The sequence below is a fragment of the Lates calcarifer genome, linkage group LG10, assembly GCF_001640805.2.
Source record: "Lates calcarifer isolate ASB-BC8 linkage group LG10, TLL_Latcal_v3, whole genome shotgun sequence".
NCBI lineage: Eukaryota > Metazoa > Chordata > Actinopteri > Centropomidae > Lates > Lates calcarifer.
Window position 1 is genome coordinate 12,815,286 of NC_066842.1, and position 21,427 is coordinate 12,836,712.

General features: G+C 38.3%; 1 protein-coding gene across 1 annotated transcript in view; it reads left to right on the forward strand.

The window, feature by feature from the left end:
- The first annotated feature begins 4,777 nt into the window (after nt 1-4,777).
- Nucleotides 4,778-21,427, forward strand: part of sema4ba (sema domain, immunoglobulin domain (Ig), transmembrane domain (TM) and short cytoplasmic domain, (semaphorin) 4Ba) — a 64,452-nt gene continuing 47,802 nt past the window's right edge. The window contains exon 1 of the mRNA XM_018664293.2: nt 4,778-4,897. The gene's annotated coding sequence lies outside the window, so the exon portion shown is untranslated. The remainder of the gene's footprint in view (nt 4,898-21,427) is intronic.

Here is a 21,427-nt window from a genome sequence, read left to right on the forward strand (position 1 = left end):
TCATGAACTGACAACACTGCCCACAGGGAGCAGACAGAGGGGGGAGCTGAGGAGCAGGAGGGAAACAAGGTTGAAGAGAGAAATTCCCTGTACTTGAACAGTCAGGTGGTGTTGCAGCTTTCTGATGGACTCACAGAACACATTCATTGTTAGACTGATATTTTTTTGGCAATACAGGAGAGTTTAGTATGCACCACACAGAAATTTATCTGATGAACTACAAGCAGAAGAGGAAACAGTGGAAGATGGGCGAGCTTTTGGTATGACAGCCCATTGCTGGCAGAGGATTGAATCCTATTAGAACTGTCTTGTGCAGTGTTTCCTCTACTCTTTCTCCCTGTATGCTTCCCAACTGAACTGTCTGAATAAATAAAAATACTGCACATGACTGCCCATCCTGGTTACAAAAATAAAACACATCACTTAAGCTCATACTTTATAAGTCAATGAAATTGTGAGGAAAGTACATGTTCTTATGTTTGATGTCTTAAATTGTTTTGAGTTTTTTATTCTAAGCACACAGTGGCCTATAAAATTATTTGGATAGACCTACAGCCCTTCCCAGTACAGGGTACAAAAAGTACTTGGATTATACATGAACCACCACTAGACTCTTATTTGCCTTTCAAGCAACTTAATATTGCACCATATTTCTATGCGAATTTGGTTTTGACTCTACACTAAATTACTGTGTCATAATCATTAAATCATTATCACATCAATCAAATGAAATCACTGGCTGCTTGTGCAGAGCAGTTTTTATCAAATCTATTCTGTGCTAAAAATGAGTTTTTCTCATGTCCAGATACCATCCTGGACATGTTTCATAAACTAGCACCTAGTATATACAATAGCAGGATGCAGGTTTGCACACTGTAGACTACAGTACCTCTGGGCTTCACAGACTGCCCTGAGAATATACTGACATCCATTAGATTGACTAAGCATTAATTTGTTTGTGCGGCACTGGATTATTAATTTCAGATTGATTTCACCTCCCTCCTCAAAAGGCTGTTATTCACTACCATCCATAGTGTGCCTGTTGTTTTTGTTCCCAGTTATAAGATTTACAAAAACAAAATGGTGACTTCACAGACAGTCTTTCATTAGTCTAGAAGAAGCATGGCTCTGCAGAAACTGCCTGGACTTTGAAAAAAAGATTAAGTAATAAAATTTAAAATAAGTCTACAGTCTGCATAATGTGATCCAAGCTTGTCTGTGCAATTCATCTTTCAGCGTTAAAAAAAAAAAAAAAATCAACCAAACAATCTTTTTTTGTTTTTTTATTTACAAAATATTCTACACATTTCACCACATCTTTATTAATTGTTTGTAACAGGGGGAAAATTGTCATGTATTCATATCAAAATTCATATTAAAACTGCATAGATAGAAGTTGTACATGCATAATGATACTGTTAAACTCACAGGGCAATATACCATGGTATTTTTGTTGACAAACGGGGCTCCAATTTTCAAATGAGGCTTAGCTTATCCAGGCTTACATGATGTTAGCCAGCTAACATGATCCTGTTAATTATTCATCCAACTAAATTGTTTCTTCAAATGCAGTTGGAGGATTGATTTGTCAATGTTAGACTACATTCTTATTTTAAGGAAAAAAAATGCAACTTGAGTACCAATACAAAATGACAATCAACGCATCTGTGATTGGCTGATAATGTAAATGCACACATAAGTTGCTGGTACAATGGATACAGAGAGCACTTTATTTATTATATTATATTATGGCTGCACAGTTAAGTTTTAATTTCAAACTAAGGGACCACCTTCAACTTATTCAATCTGTGAAATACAGGACAGCCCTGCCAAGAGACAGCATAAAGCAGATTAAAGGCACTATAAAACTAGAAAAGAAATTGTATGGCAAATTTCCAGAGAACTGAGTTCAGTAATCAGTCTCACTGGCATAATATACTTATTGGCCTAATTTATAAATCTTACTCAAAATTAACAAAAATTGATTGAATCCAGTCTTGTGTCCAAGTATATACAATTTTGATATATTGCATTATTTTTGATAGCATCCTCACTTTACCCTTAATACGTATATATCTGTATGTATGTGTATATATATGTATATATAACTAAATCACCATTACTGCCTTTTAATTCATCTACTTTCCATTGGTCATTTAGCAGTGACCATGCATTGTATGTTATGGATGCTCTCCACCTGCCACTCTGCGTAACCAGTGCTTCCTCAGAAAGGTGCCATTCTCCTAAGATTCACACAAAAGAGGGAGAAAGAAAAAACTTTTCTATTGGTTGAACATGACAGGGCTGCCAACTCTCACCCACTGAGTGTCAGATACAAAAAAAAATGCTTAGATCCCCCACTCCTGCTCTTTATGCATGCTCTTTATTTTTGTTTATGCAGAGAATCACAAAATATAGGGGACTGCAGTATTTTATTTGAAAAAACCCCCCAAAAACTATGCTCTCAGTGAATGAAACACATAGGTTACTCTGGTCTAGTAACACTGGGTATACACTTGTTCTCTTGCTATAGTATCAGCCATTGTGCCATATGAATTGCTTACTTTGTTAATTTGGTAATTTTTTTTTAAATGTTGAATTTATAATTAAAAGTGTACATGGAAATAATATTGATAATTTTACATACAAATACATAACATCTTTGACTCTGTAACCAAAGAAATAGGACTGAAACACACATCTCTTCAAAGCGAGGCACAGTGTGCATTATTTCTGTTTCCAGGCGAGTCCTGTGCATCTTTAGCCATTTTCTTAGTAGGTGTTGTTATTCCCTGTAAAGTAATGATGAAGGGAGGTGGGAGATTAGTTCTTTGAAGGGCTGGAGACATGCTTCCTCCTCAAGATAAAACACACAGGCTCTAAAATGATTATTTGTTGTATCTGATTCTGTAGTTATATTAGATGTGAAAGAGCTGCAAAATACTTTTACCCAGTGAGTTACCATACCAGTATCATGATTTGATTTTACAAGGATAAAGACGCTTTTCCTGTATATCTTGAATCCTGTACATCTTGCCTGTCTTAGTAGAGTAGCTTGTTGGAATTCAATACACCCCTCTGCTCATTCTGCTATTTTTAAATTAGTAATTCTGCTTTCACTGATCTTGTGCTCAGGCTACATTTTAAAGCAGACTGAATTAAATAATTAAAAAATATATTTGTATCAAGCAACAATCAGTATGATTTTTGACCACAACCCTTATTTTTGATATCCCCTGTACATAATAAAAATGATCATATTTTATTGTTTTATTTTTTATTTTTATTAATACAGATATTCATTTTAAACAGATATGTGTAAATGTTGTCCTTGCATTTTCAGCCTTACCAGGTTCCCAACATGACTGCTGAGTGACTATTTGTAAGAGAGATTTTGACAGTAGCACTGAATTACAGTTACTGGGATTTTGTTTTGTTTAACCATAAAAATGATAATGTTTAAATCACACACAAGAACCAGTTTACTTATCACAACGTCACATCAGAGTGGTATATTTCCATTATCCCCAGTTAATACACTTTAATCTTCACTTCATTAGAGGCACAAATTAAAATGCTACTGAGTTGTAGCATTCATAAAAATTGTGAACTAAAGTTGTTCTCTGCTATGATGACTGAAGTGAAAGCAGCAGACAGATCAGATGCTTAGAATCATTGTATAGGTGACAGTTTTCAATCATTGTATGGGTGCCTGTGAGAACATGTGTTTTCAAAAGTATTCCAGTAGATGGCACTGGTGGTCTGTTAAAAAAAAAACCAAAAAAAACCAAAAAAAACAATAACAACTGCTCTTGGTTAATGGAATGTCTTGGACATTGATGAAGGCTGTGATCATAGAAATTTAAAAACTCTAATTCCACCAGCATATCAAATTTGGCACAAGAGAAGAAAACACACTGGACTTTGTTTACATCCAGGTTGTGGCTGCTAATCTGCCTCTTCCTACCCATAAGACTGTGTGGTGCTTTTATGTCTATTCTATGCTGCACTGAGGCCCACGAGGAATTATTTTCTGTTTTCCTGTATGTACAGATGGGTGAAAAACCACCAGGAAAATGTCTTAGTTTGGCCACCATGTGCCATGTTGGTCTCATATACATTTTTCAATTGGGTTGACATCTGGACACTGCAGAGGCCATAGCATATGATTTAGCTCATTTTCATATTCATCAAAACCATTCAGTGACCCGTTGTGTCCAAAGAATAGGGGCACTGTCATCCTGTTTCTCCACTCACTTTTCGTGTTTTTCCCTTTAATTTGTCATGTTAGTGTCATGCAAATGTGTAGAAAAGACAATAAACCTGGACCTGAATGTGAACCTAAAGGCTGCAGCATATAAGAGTAGTAATAACCCCCTTTAAACCCAGAATGAAATGAGGCATACTCAAAGTAAGCACTATATTCTAGATATTCAGATCCCATTATAGACAGAGAAATAGTATATATATTATATATATTAGTTTGCAACTATAACATTTAAAACACTTAACCTAATTATTAACAATAGCTTATACAAATACAAAATGTGTGCAAATAAAACTGATTATACCAGGGAAATTGCAGGCATATATGTAAATGTAGGAAATGGAATATAAATAAATAAAACAAAATTTCATTAAACCAATAAATTGTATATTATGTATACCATAAAAAATGAAATGTAATTAGTGCTCACAGCCTTTTTGTTTTTACAATAGGCTACTTGATTGAGAACGATTAAAAGCATCTGTCACTTCCGGCTGCCATCTTCGTTTGGCTGAAGAAAATTCGGGCGCAGTTTTCAACATCTTTATTGCTGTGCCGCAGACGGAATATTTTTAATTTCAGTCGGACAGAAAAGTGGACGAGGATCCTGAAAATGTCTTCACAACCGCAGTGAGTGTCAAAGTCCCTGCGCGATATATATATTTAAAATATTGTCCTGTATTTGTAAACACATGCTGACGTTAGCTCCTAAGTAACTCACCTTTAACCCACGACCCTGCTAGTTTACTTTATCACGGTAACTTTATCTCTTTAACTCATATAGCGTTAAGTACTGATTGGGCTTTTATACGGCCTTTGTCGTGGTTAGGTGAAACATTTAAAGGGTTGTTGTCCCGTTGTCCTGTGTTAGCTGATTGAATGCCATGATATAATTTCGAGACGCTGATTAAAACTAGTCAAACACTTAAATTTAAAAGAGAGACAATAGGTCAGCGATATAGTACACTTTTAAACTTTTCTGCTTATATAACACTTGTTTTTGCCTGAGGTTCAGTCTAGCAGTCTTATTCAAAAGGTGTCGTAAATGTTAAGCTCTTAATTGAATCAGGCGTTCAGGAACCTGAGTGAATTGAAAGTCTGCAGGTTAGGGAGGCTATAGCCATGAGCAAAAATTATACTTGTGGAACTTGTAATGATTATTTCATCTCCAGTTATTCCCCAGTATAATTTTCTTGGATAGGACTGATCAACCAACGTTTTCCCAGTGAATTGACCCCCCTTTGCTGTTCCCTGGATACAGCTCCTTTGCCATTCAGCACTGAGTTGACTTGCAAAAACGCTTCCATTTAAAATTGCTGCTACATTGAAAGATGTGAGTCATACAGCTTGGAGAAAGTCTACACTTTTTGCTTAAGTTAAAACCTTTTCAACTGGGTTTTCACCTCAATTCGCACCTTGCATGCAGTCATGCTGGCTGAAAGTAGGGTTCCTGTTCATTCTCAGCACATTTTAAACACGTGCCTGTGCTTCCTCATTTACACAGTTCTCTTCACCTGTCAGGGAGGAGGTCAACAGGGGGCATATAATACATGCATATGCAGAGGTCTATGAAATCCCTGCAGAACCCACCCACTCCTTGAAGGCACTGTAATTATTAAATGGTGCAGTGTCAAAGACATGCTTCCTCACCAGCATCCTGCCAACAAACAAGGCCAAAGCTGGTGGTACCGCTGCTGGAGTTGCACCCAGGTGTCTGCAGTGATGGGCAAATGCATTGCCCCTCTGACACCTATTGATTTCTCAACTGTGTTACTTGACTTTCCCAAGTCAGTGTCAAGTCCTTTGTGAGACTAGTGTAGCTATTGCTACAAGTAGTTATTTTCTTCATCAGTTGTTCTATGGTTTACTTTGTCAATTAATCACTTTGTCTGTAAAATATCAGAAAATAGAGAAAAATGTCAACATAATTTTCAAGACAATGTATTCTCTGACCAACAGTCCAAAACCCAAATATATTGAGTTTACAGTGATATAAAAGCTAAAGAATACTCACATTTAAGCAAGTGTTTGACATTTTTGCTTAAAGAAGTGTGTCAAACGATTAATTATTTATCAGAATACTTGCCAATAGTCAATTTTCTGTCAATTGACTAACTGACAAATAGTTTCAGCTGCACTGAGACAGATTGCCCACAGTCAACTTCCTATGTTTTGCTGGAGGAATTGGTAATATGGCAGTACTGCTCTCATCTGGAAGACAGGCATGGCATTAAGGATTTCATGTACCTTTTATGTTTGAACCTGTATGTGTATGTGTCTGTGTGTGTGTGAGAGAGAGAGAGAGAGAGGGAGAGAGAGAGAAGGACAGGCAGGGAGTTTAGCTGCATGCCCTCCTCTACTTTTATCTTAATAGGTTAATTAAATGATGGTAAGTGGTGCAGTCAGTTGGTCTTATTGCTGCAAACTAATACATCAGATCTGGTATGTAATTAACTTTAACAGCTTCATAGACTGTTTAGTAACGCAGCAGCTCTATATGTTGAGACAAAATGAAAACCCTAACTGATTCATTAATGCTGTATTATACTAATTCATTGATTAATTAAGTGATTATTTATATAGTTATATAGTTTTTATACATTTTTGTAACCATAATGAGAAATGCCCATCAGCCAGTCTCCGAGCCCAGTGTAATGTCTTCAGTGTGCTTCTCTGACAAGAGGTTCATAAGCTCCAAAAGCCTTTATTAAATTTACAGTGACATAAAACAGAGAAAAGCAGCAAAGCCTCTCATTTGATGAGCAAAGTTTCAGGGCTGAGCGAACACCTCCCGGTTGTTGACAGAGGTGTGTTCAGGAGGCCACTAGAGGGAACCCAATCCATCATCACATGGCATAATTCACTGCAGTCTACTCTGAGATCTGGGTGCAGCATAAGATGACTGTATATTGCAGGGGTGTGCAGAATAAAAGCAGCCTCTGTACAGTTGAACACAATCTAGTACAATAGCTGTGCAATAAATACTGTCTCTCTGAAGCTTAATTTTTCAATCATTGTGAAGATGGTATCAGACAGACATCGATTAAACTCTGTGGTAATGTCTTCAACAGTCTTGTCCCCCTGGGCAGCAAAATATTGGGCACACCTTACTTTAAAATAATCCAATCTAACATTTTCTTAGAGTAACTGAACTTGACAATAATGTCACTCATTAACAACAACAGGATGTCATATTTGAAAATAATAATCTGATAAGCAGTTATGAGTGAATGATTCTTACTTTATGTAAATGTAATTATTTTAAGTAAATTTTAAAATGCAAATTTGATGTAATTCAGGTATGCTTGAGTTACCCACAAGACTTTTAGCATTTTAGCATTCAGTGCTGTAATCATATTGCTGGGAATCTTTTACTCTGATAATAAAAGCACAGTAAAGTCATGGCTTGGCTTCACCCATAAAACAGCTTAATCATTTTATCCAACAACCAAGGGTGAAGAATTCAAATTTTCTTTGGCTGCTTCTACAAACTCAGGGAGTCAGAGATAACCTCTGTGTGCTTTTCATGATTGATGCGTTTAGGGAGGCTTTGGTATACATGAGACGCTGCTGAGACTGACACTGAACAGATGAGGCAGGATAGAAGGCTGGTCAGGCTGCTCTCAAGATGCAGCTCTGCATAAAAGTGTGACAATAACCTTGACAGAAAACCACTGGACACAAGGAAGCAGCCAACATTTTGTGCTACAGCCTGAAAATACAGTATATTATTTTGAAAGAAAGGCTTGGAGAAGGAAAACATGAAACACTTAAAAGCTACAGAGCTGTTTCTTGTAAGAAAAGAAGATGATTTCATTCACTGTTTCTGGTGGAGACCATGCCCCTTTGGGCCGACATTGCTCACAGCAGTGCTGTCTAGGGATTGTGTTACTCTGCATGATGTCACGGCCTACAGCACCCAGCTGTACAGGTGCAGACCTGTCCTGCCCATGACTTTGTTGTTGATTTACTCCTTTTGTTCTCAGAACAGTCAGCGCCTTAAAGCTTAATGCAATATTTACGATCACTGTGTCAGGGACTTTCTTCCAACTGCACACATGGGGGTAATAGGGAACCCACCTGCAGCAAAAAAGATTATTGAGTTTATCCATCTCCACACTAACCACTGAAACTGGATCATGTTACAAAGCTTGTTTTCTTGTGTTATTATAATAATATATAGAGCTTGCACAACTGATTGATTGATTCATCATTTTACTAAGTTGTTTTTGCACGGGAAATGTTGCCAAATGGACTATTGGTTAGATAACTTGAGCAAAATAATGGCATCTCCTTAGGCTCTGAAAGAAATCAGATCATCAGGGAAAGCCTGATAAAGGTTATTCATCTGTGCTAAAGGGCTCCACTGTCCAAAAACTATTAAAAACACCTCAGGGAGCCACCGTTGGACAGGGTGACAAGTGTCTGCCCCCTGCCCCCTCAGTCATATATATATACACTGTCTGGTGAAAACACCAACATTTCAAATACACAATAATGTTGTGCAGTCTGAGTGTGATCAGTCATTTAATTCCTCAAGTACTTGGTGTGTTCGTACTCTTTGCCTGAAGTTGATATTAGTACACATGCAGTGCATGGATCAAATGTTGGAAATCACCTTTGCTAGAGTGCCTCAGTTTCTTGGCTTTTGAGGAGTCAACAGATTTGATTTATTTGTCTTTATTTGGCATTCACATGCGTCTTTTAACTCTCTTTGCTTTTAAACATGAGACTAGGTTTATCGTTTCAGGCTTTGACTTGAGTTCTGTGGTGACAAGCCAAGTAACAGACACTGAGCTTTTGTCTCTACCCTTCTGATTTAATCTAGCACCTGTTTGCTATGCAAAGCCTCAAGAAGGGCCCTTTGATATAGGGCTGTGTGTGTATGTGTGTGCACACATGTGTGACTCTAACACACTGATGCAAAATCTGATGCTATCACTTGCATGCACTCACTAATCTGTGCTCCAAGGGTGGCCTTGAGTCTTTGATTTTGTGTATTTATTTCCTAAGATAGTATAGAATAGCTACAGTGTATGGATAATTCCAAACTGGATCATACTAGTCTGTTCCAGCTTAGCCTGTTTGTTAGTCAGACCATGACCTGAAAAGAATAAATAATAAATTATAGAGCTAGTGTAGGCTTAAAATGAAGAGTTTTTGTCAAGATTAACTTAATCTTGTATCTTTTGGATGGGATGGGCTAAATATAGAAGGAACTCATGTCGAGGAAATAAGTTAAATAGCGTGGTGTATTAATGCTTTTCATATCTCGTCCACATATTCAAGTAATTTTCAAGATTTTGAAACTGTCAAATAACACAGAACCCACAGTGAGAAAGGCCTTAATGATGATGAATTAAAGGCACTAAGCATCTTATATTTAAAAGCCACCAAGAGCAATTCATTAGTTCACAGTTTGAAGCTACTTGATAGGCAGCTGACCAACTCAGCCAGAGGAAGACACAAATGTGTATGTGCTATGGGCCCAAAAATGCAGAGGCCTAAAGAGTGTCTGCGGTTAATCTGCCTAATGAGCAGTTTTTGTTGAAATAAGAGATACTGAGATACTGACCTGGCTGACATGGTCGTCGGGACTCCATACTTTTTTGATAAATGCAGTGTTTTCTTAACATGTTTTCTGAAGTGTCATGTTATTGGAAAGTATTTTCTGAAATATTGCCATGCTTTGTGCCATTAGTATCTTTTGTGTGTGTGTGAATTACATGGTTGAGCTTTTAAAGAAGGTTTTTGTAAGTTTTTTTCTATCAGCTAGTTGGCTGCAGTGAGGGAATTAAAATATATTGTTATTATTGTAATATACAAATCAGTGCTGCTACTGTTACATAATGCTACTTGCTGGGCCAGCACTGAAAACAAGAAAAAAGGCAGGGCTGGAAGCATAAATGATGTGGTTGGTATTTTTTGGCCATAACATTTGTACAAGTAAAGTATTTAACCTGTGTCAGGACATATTCCCACTCCCTTTGCTTTGGCCAGTTTGACTGTGCCTGAAGTCTGGTCAAACAGAAACTATTTTGTTTGATCTGAATACAGCTCTGTAAGTGGATATGTGCTGATTCCAAAATCCACAACCAGAGACTAAAGGCAAATATCTCCCAGTATCTTGTGCTTTGGTAGCACTTTGTACTCGGATTCTGACTGAAACTCCATCACAACGCCCCTTCAGGCTACTGATAGTCTATAGGCCTAGATGCTATGTGTGATGTTGTGCTGCGGGCCTAATTCTTGGCTTTGGTAAGGTATTCAGTTACTTCAGAATATATCAGTTTCAGCTTTTGTCATTTGCAGATCCTTAGTAAAATCCCCCTTTTCTCTTCATAGTCCTTGTTTTTCATCCATAGTTTTGATTAAAGCGAACTGTGGTCGTTTGTCATGGTGTAAAAATTGTCATAAAATTAAGATTCAAGGGTGACGTTTTACTTATTTTAGCTTTACCTGTGAAATATCAGTTCAGTCTTTAGGCTTTCGGCAGTAGCCTTAGGACACAAGAAAGGCCAATACAGGCCATTAGGTTGAATTCATGTTACACAGCAACATACACATTGTCAAGCACTTTGATATTTGAGCTCTGAGGCAAGTCTACTGAACGTGTGTTCACCTATGTTTGACTCATTCATATAACACAAGTCAATCCCCTTGTCAACTGTGTTAAGTATTGAGTCTAAAACTGTAAACCGTTGCTGGTCATAAGTTTTAATTTCTGTTTTCTGTACAGTACTCCCTCTCTGTTTCTAGTTGACTCAGTTTTTTCTGTTGATTTTTAGATGACTCAGATTGGCAGTTAAATGTGTTTTAGATATCTTTAACATTAAATTAAAGTGAAGCCAGGCTAGATGATGCAGATTGACTCATTTTCACACTGGGAGTTGCATTACTGTGTAGTGTGAATAAGGTTATGTAGCTACTTTGATTGTTATCGCACCACTCTTTCACATAGGAACAAAGATGTTTAGACACCTGTTCTTTATTTCTGGGCTAAAAGCGGAATTGGTTTTATGGCTGTCTCAGCTTTTCTTTCAAAGGCTACAGTGTTGTCATTTTAGCCCCTATCAGATCATGCAGCTGGATCCGTGTGTGACCTTTGTTGTACAGTTAATGCACAGTTAAACACTGTGGAAGTTTGTCAGCATGGCTGCCACTTCATTGACTGATGTGGGATTATCAAAGCTTTGCCAGTAACTCAAACCTCACCCTCCTCTCACCCAACTAGTTGTCAAGTTGTATCTGAGAGGACAGAACAAACTGGAAAAACCAATGACATGAGAATTTGAGGAGAGGGCAAGGTAGTGTTCGTATTCCTGATCTGATAGTAAAAACACTTGATGTTGTGCTTTGTGCTTGTTTTAGAAAAACAACAATAGCCTGACTCACCATGGACAGCAGTCAGGATTGAACATTAGATCAGATACTGTATGTGAATACAAACAATGGGACTTTATGAAACTTGTTGCGTTTGCACGTTCTCTCTGTGCCTACGTGGGTTCCCTCTGGGATACCTTGGCTTCCTTCCACAGTCTAAAAACATGCTTAGGTTAATTGGTGACTCTTAATTGCCCCTAGGTGTGAACGTGAATATGAATTGTTGTTTATCTCTACATGTCAGCCCATGCAATAGACTGGCAACCTATCCAGAGTGTACCCTGCCTCTCTCCCAGTGTCAGCTAGGACTGATGATGGATGATGGATGTGCGTTGACTACAACTGCAACATGTTCCTCCCTCCGCACATATATGTTGCTTCTTTTCAGAATGACTGAGATATGCTTTAGAATTTGAATATGGCTTGTTTTAAGTTTTTTGCATGTATTCACTGATATGGATTAGATTTAATCAGGATTTTTGCATCACTGTTTTTGTTGTGTTTTATGGAAAAAAGAGCCTTAACGAGCCCTGGATGTAAGGCACACAATGCATGAGTTGCAGAAACAAATACTACCTTTGTGAAGCCTATAGTGAGATTTTAAGATTGTGTCAGAACAGTGGAGATTGAATTCTGAGACTGTGATGTGTTCGATAGCAGTAAGTTATAAGTGATATTTTGTTTCGGGTCCACCACTTTTAGATGTTGATGATTCGTAACCTTGAGAAAGGAGAATTGGTTCATTGATCTGGGATAAATGTGCATGCATGGATCTGTAATTGTGCTGTAATGCAGCATCATTGGACTGTAAGGCTGAGCGCTGAGTGCTAAAGTTATAAAAAGGAGCCCTCTGAAATCATCTCTGCAGGCACATCCTGACAGTTATCAGAAGCAATCCTTGCAGGCTGAGTCCTGTGTTGTCAAAATGAATCTTTTCAAATAATGCATCAGAGAGCAGTTTTATTGAACACTTGAGGTAATATACACAGGAAGCGCTAACATCACAAGTGCTTTTGATGACAGATGGTCAGAAACTAAACTGACCAGGCTAGATCACAGCGTGCACCAGCTCAGGGCTTCCTCTGTCTCTGTCAAATGCTGTAGCATCCATCTGATGAGGTGTTTGCAAATTCCAAAGCACTGAGCTATTTTAGCTTAGTATGTCACAGTTGTATTTTCACAGGCTTGCACCCAAGACCTCCAGCAGGCTTGACAGGACTTGTCACTGTAGTTGGATACTGAAAATGAGCATCTTTGTTTGCTGTGTTGATTAGAGCTGAAACAGTCGATCAACAGGAAAATAACCGGCAACAAGGGTAATTTTTCAAGCAGTGTGAGAATTATCTGTGGCTTTTGGGTTTTTTGGTCTGAAAAAACAAGCAATTTTATGATCATGCCTTATGGTGCTGGAAATTGGGTTGAGTATTTCTTTTAACTCTTTTCTGGCATTTATTGACCAAATGTTTAATTGATTTATTGAGAAAATATTTGGTAGATGAATGGATGATCAAAAATAATCATTAGAGGTAGCCCTAGTGTAGATGATCTGTCGATGGCCTCTAAGCTGTTTCATGGAATAAAACATAACTGAGGTAATGCAATCTATAACAAATTACAGTGAGTTTGAATTTGCACAAGTTGTGCTGATAAACAGAGTTTGAAAAGGTACATTGCCAGTAAATACAGCAGTGGCTTTATGTCTAAATTGTGTTATTGATTTTCTTTTATCTATTTACTCTTATGTATGTCAGGCTAATATGAAAAAAATAAATAAATAAAAATCACTCCAGACCAGAACACAGGGCTAAACTGTCAGTGCTCATCAGTTTGTTTTCTCTAAGTGGAGAGGTTGTTAATGGTAACGTATCTCTGTGTGGTTGTACTGGACGCTAATGAGCTTGCTTTTCCTCTCTCTAACCTCTTGACCTCTGTTCCAGGACTATGAACAGCCCCATTTGCCACAAATGTTTTGTCTGTGAGTGAGTGCATCTATTTTAAAAAACCAAAGAGAGGTCAGACTCCAGCCATGCAGTGCGTTTTTTCATCTCCATCTTGGTATAAATGAGAAGGAAAAGGTAGAGCAGCCTCCTAGTCTGTTTTCTGCAGTCGCCCTTCAGTGAACGTAACTGTATGTTAGCAGGGCTGAACAGATCTGACATTGTTTTTGTTTAATCTGTATTTCAGGTGTGTCTTATTTATGCTGACTAAATCACTATAATTAATTGCATGATTCATGTTCCCCGTCTTAAGTTGTAATCGAGGGCTCATTGACTGTCTTAGACCTGGGTATACACACTGCTGGTCGTCATGGTAGTGTTGATAGCCTTGGCAAGACCATGCAATGTTCAGCTGATAGATTTTCTAAAACTAAGACTTTGGAGATTATGTTGACATTGTGATCATAAATAACTCAGAAGAGGCTGGCTCTCTGGTGTCTTTAGTGGTGATCCTGTAAAGAGATTAGGCACAATAAAGTTGGCTCATTTGCTTTACTGACGCATCAGTAAAGATCTCCCTGAGCTGAAGTATTGCTGTAAAATGCTCTTGAAATGCTGGGCATTTTCCTTTCCAAATCCTTGTTCTCCTCTCTTCCTGGAAATCGTCCTGGAATCACATTTGCACGACAGTTAAATTTGTCGCTGCAGACAAATTGATTGTGGAGCTGGGCATAACTAGATTCTGATAACTGGGTTAACACACTGTTGATATCCTAGCACATTGTTTATGCTGTGCACATGTCTGCCCGTCCTGTGCTGTGTGCCAAAAAATCTGTCTGCTTTACTACAGAGCCATCGCTTCTCTTTCAACACACACCAACCAATGAAATGTCCTGCAGCTGCTTTTGTGATTCTTTATTAATTAGAACGGCAGGATCAGTGTCAGTCAGTGCATTCATTTGCCTGTTCATCTGCTGGTAAGGACTGTAACACACCAAACTGACCTTAGAGAACTAGTGCTGTTGAAACTGGCAATGGGTCTGTTTAATATTGACCGGGTCTCCAAGTTAGCTTTGGAGCTGTGAGTGAGCTCAGTATACTGTTACTGTTACTCATGGGATAAAACAAGGCTGACATGGTCAAGGCGATGGTAATACGAAAAGGGTGGGGACTGTCCACACATGGTATGACTTGTCTGCCGCAGACAGACCTATGTCATTGAAGCTTCTGAAGTTGGTTTTTCCACTGTGATTACTAAAACACTAAAATTATTCTGAGGTAACCAGTTATTTGGGGAATTGTTGAGAGTTACATGTGTTTTTTAGAAACACTTTGGCTGTGACCAGGTTGGATATGCGCAGGTGTAGAGAAGTGAAGAGTTTCACCCTAACTGACTGATCTGAATTTAGGTCTTCATCATTCCTATGCCTCTGAAACCATGTTAAACTTAATTATGGAATTCTTCACCCCTTCTAAGACAATGACTGAATATTCTCTCCTTGTTTCCCGTCATCTGGAGGTCTTGGCTACTGCTCATACTTGTGGGGATTTAAGCTGTTGTTGTGGTTCCATGCTGTCCATGGTGTTGCCTGACAATGTGAGCAGTTGTCACATATCTTTGCACCCTTTGAGGGATTGCCACGCGACCCAGCAGCAGGCAGACATCCTCTGATCTGATCTGTTTCTGGGCTGAGCTAAGTTTAGAGGCCTGCAGAGAGGAGTGACCTGAGAGGATTTCTGGGTGAGGCACAGAAATGGAGGCCTCAACAAACTGCTGCCACTGTATCGGCTGTGCCCTGTACAGTACACTCTGGTCAGGGTATTATCAGGCCTGGCATTGCACACACTGCATAACTCAACTTAATGTCTGGCTTAACCTCAGTAAACTTATTTCAGCTCTCAATTCATGAATGAATGAGATCCCAAATTAGGGCCTAGTTTCTAAAGCTGTTACCCTCTAGAATGACTGTCATGTACTACACAGAGCTATTTTCACCCCTGCACTCCTGTCCTTGTCATTTTGTAACAGGAAGCTTACAGTAGTTACAGTAAATGTCAGGATAGTATCTCATCAGTTGTTCTTCTGTTGCATCAGAATCATATTGTTCTAGTCCCAGTGCCATGGAGGATACAGAGTAAAAACAATGTTGTCAGTGACTAAATATCCAGCTCAGTGAACTAAAAGTCAGGTGAAATCACAAAATAAACATTTTGTCATTGCTGGCTGATAAACTGAAGATATTTCTTTGTGGGCTAAGGAGCACAGTAAGGGCTGCTTAGGTGCTCAGTGTTTGCTCTGACACAATCGTATTCATTCTGTTCAACCAGAGAAATAATGCAATTAACCATCTATTAACTTAAAGTTTATGTTGTCTCACAAAACTATTCCAAATCAAAACATTTCAAGGCATAATGAAATAATGCATAATTAAGTGACAATTAAATTTCTATTTCTGCATGGTGTGTTGTTGGTATACTCTTATAAACTCACATTTTAAATGTAACAGTGGTTTATGATTATCAGCAGAGCTAACACTCACAAAACTCTCACATTGTGTTATAAAGAGTAACTGGCACTCTTTAAATAGAGATCTGTGTTGGAACTCTTTCCATCCTCTGAGCTCATTTCATTGCATGTACAAAAACTATCTTATGTGGACTGCAGATTATGTTTGGATCAACATTAAAACAATGTCAATACAAGAAGTCAACCAGTTTTTTTTTTTTTTTTAATATAAACTGACATATACAGTATCTGCAAAGGCATGTTGAGATTATTCCTTTCTACACCTTTTCAGTCACCATTTTTTTGCACTGCTATCTATATCTATTATTTTCTGTTATATTTATTATTCAGCTACAGTTTTACCTTGTTGTCGAGATACGTTTTACTTTTAACTAAATAGCAAAAATATGCCACTCAGGAGAATATAGTAATGTGCCTCATAGCCTCATTTCTCCTCAAATGCTTCTCCCACCTAAGCTACCTAATGTGACTGAAGTATGTACTTGCGCCTGCACCACTGTTAGCATGCATCATGTCCTAAATATTTCATGAAATGACTCAGGGTAGACTGTTGATGAAGCCACTCTAAAGCTTATTGAAGCCCTCTGCATAGTCCTACAGCTCTGTGCTGCTTATATATGGCACAGTATTATTATAGAAGGCTGTGAGTGTGAGTGTTTGCGTCAACTACTTTCATTAAAATGACTCACTGTGGGTTAATATTTATATAAAGTTAGACTGTGCAATTATTGACCATTGCAATATGGCCATTATTTAATTGTGATATGGAAATAAGATGTAAAATAGAAATGTACATGCATACAATAAATATCTTCAAAAATGGATTGAAATGTATACATTTACACAATCTAATCAACCCCTTATTCGAAATATAACTCTAGTTAAAATGCCAAATACATGAACCCGTGCATGAGATGAGATGCTACAGAACTTATTGCCGTAGTTAATCATATGTAACTGAGTTCAGTAACCGTGAAAATTGTAATTATGTCCTCAGTTGAGCTAGCTAACTGCTTTAGAGGTGCAGTAGGAAGGTGTCAATCAGAATATCAGACTACTTTCTATTTGTGCAAAGGCTTAGCTTTGAGTCTTAGGTTACACATTAGCTCACATTTCAGCATCATAATACATGTAGATTACAAGGAAAATACTGCAACCGTTCACATACACAGTAAATGGATAGGAGTCTTCCTAGGTGGTGATCTCAAGTGCGCCCCCTGTGATCTTCAACCTCAAATTGAGGGACCCGATTTGCTTTTTTATTGGATTCCCACCCTGTCATTAGAAGTGTGGCAGACAGGCGCTTGCAGCAAATAAACAGGCCTTCGATGTGCTTACAGTTCACTGTGCTCCTGACATACCTGCTTTTTAAGTAGAGCCCTGAAATTACTGCTGCTCACTTGTTTCACCTTAGATGGAGACGGAAAAACAGAATAATGTGTAGTTTGTGAAGTATCACTGAGAAGTGCAGGAGAGGATAGGGTCTATTTAGCCTGACTGTAAAATAATCCCTGGGATTATTTAACCTGGAGACCAGACACACTCACCTGTCACTGGCTGCTAGTTTGTACAAAAATGGAAATTGATTAACTGTAAAACAGGCCTTGTTAGATCCCAAAGGACAATAAACTACTAATGGTATATATTGCTTTTCTTCAATGCCAGGGCAGATGTGATGGATAGATTAAATAGCTATTACTCATCAATCACAGATCACAGTTGAAATGTAAGAAAGAAGGTGTTTTCAAAGAGCTTTTGCTCCTCACAACCACAGTTATAAGGGTTTCACCCCTTAAGATTCTATATTGTTTGTTTGTCTTAGTGTATTAAGTATACATAGTATACATAGTATACCGTATAGGAGTATGGAATAGTAGAAAGTCACTCACATGGCTTTAAAAAACATTTTAAATTTCCATATCTTTTTCACATCCACTTGGTGATCTGTTTGATGTTGCCTGCTTCACCTTGCTGAGGGGCTCTGAGCTTTCTTTAGATCAGCCTAACAATGCGTATTATAATATGCCTGCTTTGCCAACCCAGTGTGGTGACAAGAAGAGTGTTTCTTCGGGGGACGAGAGTGGGACGTGAATGGAGAGGTGAACATAATCGCTGTGTTGCCGCGGTAACGCAGAACATGATACTGCAGTGAGAGTCCGTAAACAAGGTGACTGGTTAGGCAGCGCTGTAACAGAAGAGCCCGAATTTGTTACCTGTAGCCTCTTAAATCAGCGGCAGTGGGGACAGATCTCATAATCATGTAGCATGTCACTTGTATCAGGGGTTTCCAGAGCAGCGTCATAGCTATTTTCAGGTCCATTAATCCCCATTCATCTATATGGGGGAGGAAACACTCCACCTTTTTCCGTAATTGCCATTTACAAAAAAAGAGAAAACTTTCAAGATGTTGGTGTACACACTCTCTGCCACCCCCAAGGTCAAGTGTGTCATTCCTTCTTTTAGTCCTGTCCTCAGAAATAATACACCTGTTTCAAATGTGTCTGCTACGCAAAATACCTTATTAGGAAATTAAGTAGGTTGGGCAAGGAGAGCAAAATACTGATGTTTATAGTATCCTGTCTTTAGTTGGCCCTGCTCAAACACATGGTCAAATACCAAACATTGGCATGATGGGACTGTGAATGTCGCACAATGTACCAGAGCTGCATGGGAGCAGCTGTACCAGAGCCCCTGAGACCCTGGGGAAAGGTGCCAAGGGTGGGGCTCTGTTATCTTTTAACTGTAAGCACTTTATTCTGGGGATTAAGCTCACTATTCCAAGACATTGTAACAAGATGCAACTGCTGCTCTGCTGCCAATCTTTTTACTGATGGTAGCGTCTGTACTCACTTTCCTGCCATGTATAAGTTGGAGGCCAAAAATAAAGTTCAGTTTTCGTATCAAATGACACCCTGTAATGGGAAGGGCTTTCTAGTAATGCCAATCCCACTAAGAATCAACACGCCAACTGATATCCCTTTGTAAAACTGGCAGGGCAAGATTTCAAGTTGGGATGTGCGCATGGATATAGCAAGAAATACATGAGGGTTTACATAAGGAAAGGTTGTTTATTCAGAGAGGCCACTGGAGTAACACATTTTCAAGACAAATGTTAAAGCTAGCTGCTGATGGTCTGTATGTTTGACATACAGTAGGTCATGTGTTTAAATTAAATGGTGACTGAAATCACCTGTTCAGACAGCTAACATTTATCACCACTAGTTTGTAGAACAACCCATTACAATTTTTTGTGTGAGCACCACATTAACTATTTTATGTCTTTGATGTCTATAATATCTGTGTGAGGGTTGATATTGCCACACTAACGCTAATGCCACTCCTTGATCCTGCACTGTGTGTTACAATAGTAATATGAGAGTGTAAGTCATGGCAGCTACAGAGGGGAACAGCCAATCACCTTTTGACCTTTTTAATTTCAGAAGTAGTCTCTAGGGCTTGGGTAGTGGGGAGGGTACTGAAGACGCTGCTGCTGAGTGTGATCAATCAACACCATGTATCACAGTTGACCACCTCTTACTGCATGTGTGAAAACTGAATAATTCATTGACGCTTAACCCCTCTGGCAATATTTACTCAAATTGGATTATGAAAATAGATTGCATCTGTGTCTTTTGAGAGGATGTACATATCTGGTTATATACATTTTAATATTTGTAAATGGTAAAACAAAAACAAGATTTAGTTACTTTTGTGGCAACGTTTGCTTTTTCTAACATTGCAAACTATTTATATAATATAATATAATATAATATAATATAATATAATAATATTTAATTGTAATTGTGCCATGAATAGTAGCAGTGTTTGGCCAGTTTTCATCTAATGCTTGCCTTGCTACTAGAGACTTCATTAAATAGATAATAAATCTATCCTAAATACAGTACATTTCACTTAACTGCAGAGGGGACTTTTTCCAGACATTATGAATGTGCTTTAGTGGGAACATCAATCAAAGTATTACCACATCTGTGATTTTTTTTTTATTTTTATCTGATGCTTATAATTTGGTTGTCTAAATTTTACATCCAGTTGTGTTCCAATGCTTCTACAATTTTTATTTGAAACCGCAGAAATAGCGTTTTGTATGGTGTCATGTCAGAGTCACTCTTGTTTCTCAGTACTCTCATTGTTTTTTACTTTTTGCAAAGAAGTGAATCTATTTGCAACTGTGAAACAGACCAGCTCCTTAGGAAAGAGGCTTTTCATTGGGATAGTAGAATGATAGTCTGTGTGCTGCAGCAATAATATTTCAAAGCTGTTGTCCCCTGCGGTCAGAAGGGGTTCAGCCAATTTGTGTTAGCAAAGGTCAGGTCCATCTGGAGTGCTGTTTACATTCTGGGGTACCCTCCTTCCTCAGGCGTAACCCACTGAATAGTGTCACACACACTGGAAATCAGACTGCTTTGTCCGAGTACAGTCTGCATTCCAGTCAACCTACAATACTAGGCATGTGAGGAATGTTTTATGCTCCATTTTAAAATGAGAGAGACGGACAAAAGAGCACTTGGATTGATTTTTCTGCCTGCGCTGTCACACTTATTAAGGTCTTTGCTGCACATACAGCGCTCCTTTATTTTCGCTTTCTGTTTGAGTGTATTGTGGCAGAGATGATATTGTTACTGTTTTTATGAAGGTCACATCTGCAAGTTGTAATGATGGTTCTCTATTCTGAATTTGCTGAACTGTGATAGGATAAAACGAGTTGTTGTTTTATTTAGGTCTGATGTTCATTATTGATAATGCTCATCACAGGATGTCACTCACAACAACTTTTCCAGAGTTTTCTCTTGTATGGGGACCATGATGAAGTACAGATTACAGATGGCGGATGTGAGTTGTCCACGGACATTTTAAGGGCTTGGTTTCATTCTTTAGCTGGCCATCAGGCCTTAAATTAAAGGTCTCTGTGGTCTGTCATTTCTGGCATCCAGGACAAGCTGTGTCATCATCACTGCAGTGGACTTGACTGCCAAAACATGTTGTGACAACTGTCCTTCAAACTCACGCCAACCCTTCACTCAGTTTTCTTGTTAAACTTACACTGCACATCAGTGACAGATAAATGAATACAGAAGATTGATAAGATGCTGATTTTACAAGCTAACTATTTTCCTCAAATACAACAGTTCCTCAGTCTCAGGGCTCTTTTAGCAAATAATCTTTCAGGTTTAGTCTAAAGCCTGGAGTGGATGTTCACCAGAACCCTGTGTGGCTTCACTTAAGTTCACTGTGGAATAAAAAAGGCAGGATGTTTTGTCCAATCGGTTTTTAAATAAAAACAGTTCCTGTCAG